Source organism: Papio anubis, chromosome 13 (assembly GCF_008728515.1).
Source record: "Papio anubis isolate 15944 chromosome 13, Panubis1.0, whole genome shotgun sequence".
In the NCBI taxonomy this organism is placed as follows: domain Eukaryota; kingdom Metazoa; phylum Chordata; class Mammalia; order Primates; family Cercopithecidae; genus Papio; species Papio anubis.
In genome coordinates, this window is record NC_044988.1 from 9,036,775 (window position 1) to 9,041,748 (window position 4,974).

Below are 4,974 nucleotides of genomic sequence, written 5' to 3' on the forward strand. Positions count from 1 at the left end.
AACCCTTTCAGTGTTGTTTCTCTATTTACATAAAAACAAAAACAAATGTATACAGAGAGTAAAATATACATAATATAACCGGTACCTTTTTTTTGTTTTTTTGCTATGTTTAAGTTTATAGCTCAGTGGCATTAAGTATATTCACAGTGTTACAGAATCATCCATCTCCAGAACTTTTTCATTGCCTCATACTAAAATTCTATGTACATTAAATAATAACTCCCAACTACACCCAGTGTCTTGTAACTATTGTTTTACTTTCTGTCTCTATGAATTTGCCCACTCTAGGTACCTCATATAAGTGAAATTATTTGTCCTTACGCATCTGGCGTATTTCACTTAGTGTGTCTGCAAGGTTCATCCGTGTTGTAACATGAATCTTACCTTCCTTTCTTTTTAAGGCTGAATAATAACCCACTATATGCACATACTACATTTTGTTTATGCATCCATCAATCAACGAACATTTGAGCTGCTTCCACCTTTTGGCTATTGTGAATAATGCTGCTGTGAACATTGGTGTTTGAGTCTCTTCTTTCAATTCTTTTGCGTATATACTCAGAATTGGAATTGTTAAATCATATGGTAATGCTATGTGTAAATTTTTTGAGGAATTACCATACTGTTTCCACCAGAAGCACAAGTGTTCCAATCTCCCCAACTCCTCATCAACACTTTGTTTCTTTATTTTTTAAAATAATAGCCATCCTACTGGGTATAAAGTGGTATCTTATTGTGATTTTGATTTTCATTTTTCTAATGGTACTGATAGTGAGCATATTTTCACAGGCTTACTGATTATTCGTGTATCTTCCTTGGGAAAATATCTATTCAACTCCTTTGCCCACTTTTGAATTAAGGTTTTTAGTGTGTTGAGTTTTGTTGTTTCTATATTCTAGATATTAATACCTTATCAGATATGTGATTTGAAAATATTTTTCCAATTCTGTGGGTTGCCTTTTCACTCTGTTGATAGTGTGCTCTGACGTATAAAATTTTTATTTTGAGGAATTCCAATCTATCTAATTTTTTTCCTTTTTTTCTTGTGCTTTTGGTGTAATAACCAAGAAATCATTGCTACATACAATGTCATAAAGCATTTTCCCTATGATTTTCTTCTAACAGTTTTATAATTTTGATACTTACATGTAGGTCTTTGATTTTGAGCTAATTTTTGTATATAGTTTAAGATGAAACTAGAACTTACAATATTATGCTAAATACAAGTGGTAAAAGCAGGCATCCTTGTCTGGTTCCTGATATTAAAAGAAAGCTCTCAGTTTTTCCACCATTGATTATCATGTTACCTGTGGATTTTTCATATCTGGCCTTTATCATGTTGAGGATGTTTGCTTCTCTTCCTAATTTTCTGACTTTTTTATCATTAAAGGATATTGAATATTTTCAAATGATTTTTCTGTTTCAATTGAAATAATTGTGTGTGTGTGTGTGTGTGTTTCTTCATTCTGTTAATGTTGTGTATTATACTGGTTGACTTTCACATACTGAACCATCCTTGTATTTCAGGAATAAATTCACTTAGTCCTAGTATAAAATTCTTTTAATTGTTTGCTGAATTTAGTTTGCTAGTATTTCTTTAGGATTATTGGGTCAATATTCATAAGTGATATTGGTTTTTAGCTTTCTTGCCTTTTAGTGTCTTGGTCTGGCTTTAATATCAGCGTAATGCTAGCCTCATAGAATGAGTTTGGAAGTGTTCTCTTCAACTTTTTAGAAGAGTTTGGAAAAGAAGATAATTCCTTAACTGTTTAGTAGAAGTCACCAGTAAAGCCTTCTAGTCAAATCTCTGTCATGGGAGGTTTTGATTACTGATCCAATCTCCTTACTAATTATAGGTCTATTCAGATTTTCTGTTTCCTCACAATGCAGTCATAGTAGGTTGTGTGTTTCTGGAAAGTTGTCTATTTCATCTAGATTACCCAATTTGATGGCAAACAATTATTCAAAGCAATCTCTTATTCCATCTGTTTTTAAAAAATGTATAGATAGCAATATCCATTTCTGATTTTAGTAATTCAAGTCTTCTCCCTTTTTTCTTAATCAAGCCAAAGATAAATCTTTTCTTTTCTTTTTTTTTTTTTTTTTTTTTTTTTTTTTTTTGAGACGGAGTCTCGCTCTGTCACCCAGGCTGGAGTACAGTGGCCGGATCTCAGCTCACTGCAAGCTCTGTCTCCCAGGTTTATGCCATTCTCCTGCCTCAGCCTCCCGAGTAGCTGGGACTACAGGCGCCCGCCACCTCGCCCGGCTAGTTTTTTTGTATTTTTAGTAGAGACGGGGTTTCACCGTGTTAGCCAGGATGGTCTCGATCTGCTGACCTCGTGATCCGCCCGTCTCGGCCTCCCAAAGTGCTGGGATTACAGGCTTGAGCCACCGCGCCCGGCCCAAAGATAAATCTTTTCTAAAAACAAACTATTGATCTCACTGATTTTTCACAATTGTTTTTCTATTCCTTATTTTCTTTATCTCTGTTCTTAGCTTTATAATTTCCTTCCTTCTACTAGTTTTGAGTTTTGTTTGGCAGTCTTTTTATAGGCCCTTAAGGTGTAAAGTTATGTTATTGAGTCTTCTTTTTTAATGTATGTGTTCACAGCTATAAATTTCCCTCTCAGCACTGCTTTTGCTGCATTCCATAAGTTTTGGTGTGTTGCATTTTTGTTTTTATCTGTCCCAAGGTATTTTATAATTTCTACTGTGATTTCTTCTTTGACCCATTGTTTGTTTAAGAACAGGATCGTGGTTTTATATCCTTCTTCCAATGTATTCCTTTTGATTGAAGACTTTATTTATATTTAAAGTAATTACTGATAAAAGCTTACTTCTGCCTTTTACTATTGATTTTCTGTGTATCTTATAGCTTTTACACATGATTTTCTGCATTACTGCCCTCTTTTGTGTTTAGTTGATTTTTTTCTTTTTCTTTCTTCTTTCCTTCCTTTCTTCCTTCCTTCCTTCCTTCCTTCCTTCCTTCCTTCCTTCTTTCTTTTTGATGGAATCTTGCTCTGTTGCCCAGGCTGGAGTGCAATGGCATGATTTTGGCTCACTGAAACCTCTGCCTTCCAGGTTCAAGTGATTCTTCTGCCTCAGACTCCTGAGTAGCTGGGACTACAGGTGCGCACCACCACGCCTGGCTAATTTTTGTATTTTTAGTAGAGATGGGGTTTCACCACGTTGGCCAGGCTGGTCTCGAACTCCTGACCTCTGATCCACCTGCCTCAGATCACGGCCCCCCAAAGTGCTGGGATTACAGGAGTGAGCCACCACGCCCAGCCTAGTTGATTTTTTTTCTAATGATATACTTTGACTTTCATTTTAGTACCTTTTGATTTTTATTTTATTACCTTTTGTGTATATAACATACACATAAAATAATATTTTTCTTTGCAGTTTATGTAAGAATATATATGTAACATTCTGAACTCATAACCATCTGAGTTAATACCCACTTAACTTCAATCACATACCAAAACTCTACTCCTATACAGCCCTATGCCCTCTTTATGTTATTAATGTTACAAATTACATATTTATACACTGTGAGCACAATAACATAAAAAGTGAAGTTACAAACCAAAATTACAACAATACTGGTTTTTATACTTACCCATGTGTTCACGTTAGCAGGAGATCATATACACTTTCATACAGCTTTGAGTTAATATCTAGCATCCTTTTATTTCAACCTGTAGGATTTCCTTTAGCATTCCTAGTAAAGCAGGTCTAAGAGTAGCAAACTACTTCAGCTTTTGTTTTTCCTCTGGGTGTAGAATTCCCAGTTGACAGAGTTGTTTTTTCTTTTTCTTTCAACACTTTGAATACATCATCTCATTGCCTTCTGGCATTCAAGGTTTCTGATGAGAAATAGGTTGATAATCTTATTGATGATCTCTTGTATATGATGAGTCACTTCTCTCTCGCTGCTTTCAAGTTTCTTTGTCTTTGTCTTTTAAAATTCTGATTATAATGTGTCTTAATATGTGTCTCTTAACTTCTTAGGTTTGTAGCTCCATATTTTTCACCAAATTTGGGATAATTTCTGCCAGTATTTCTTTAAATAATCTTTCCATCGCCTTCTCTTTCTCTTGTCTTTCTGGAACTTTTATAATATGTATGTTGGTCCACTTGATGGTGTCAACATAAATTCTTTAAATTCACATCACTTCTCTTCAGTTTTTATTCTTTCTGCTCCTCAGACTCAATAATTTCAATTATCCTATCCTTTAAGTTCACTGAATCTTTTTTCAGCCTGCTCAAATCTGCTGATATTTCATTGCAATGAATTTTTTATTTCAGTTATTATACTTTTTAGCTCCAGATTTTTGTTCAGTTCCTTCTTATAATTTCTCTCTCTTTATTGATATTCTAATTTTGTTCACATATTGTTTTCTTGATATCCTCTCATATTTTTAAATTATTATTTTTAACCGTTGTTAGATGCCACAAAGTAGGTGGCAGTACCTTACCTGTATGTTTGTTGTCAGACCCAAGGGCCTCTTCTATCCTTGTTGAGAGAAACTCTAACTTTTTCTCCTTTCATACAGTACCTAAGGCTCTTTAGTTCTTTGTCCATGTTTTTCCTTAGCTTCTTGAGCATATTTAAGACAGTTAAAAAATTGTGTAGTAGGCCGGGTGCAGTGGCTCATGCCCATAGTCCCAGCATTTTGGGAGGCCAAGGTGGGTGGATCACCTGAGGTCAGGAGTTCAAGACCAGCCTGGCCAACATTGTGAAACCCCATCTCTACTAAAAATACAAAAAAATTAGCCAGGTGTGGTGGTGGGCACCTGTAATCCCAGCTACTTGGGAGGCTGAGGCAGGAGAATAGCTTGAATCTGGGAGATGGAGGTTGCAGTGAGCCAAGATCGTGCCATTGCACTCTAGCCTGGACAACAAGAGCAAAACTCTGTCTCAAAAAAAAAAAATAAATAAAATAAAATAAATTGCATAGTAAATCCAAT

At 35.1% G+C, this 4,974-nt stretch overlaps 1 non-coding gene across 1 annotated transcript; it reads right to left on the reverse strand.

Annotated features, from left to right (window-relative positions):
- Positions 1 to 4,436: 4,436 nt before the first annotated feature.
- On the reverse strand, positions 4,437 to 4,562 carry LOC116270168. Its single transcript, XR_004178094.1, has one exon. It is a non-coding gene; the product is annotated as a U6atac minor spliceosomal RNA (small nuclear RNA).
- Positions 4,563 to 4,974: the final 412 nt, after the last annotated feature.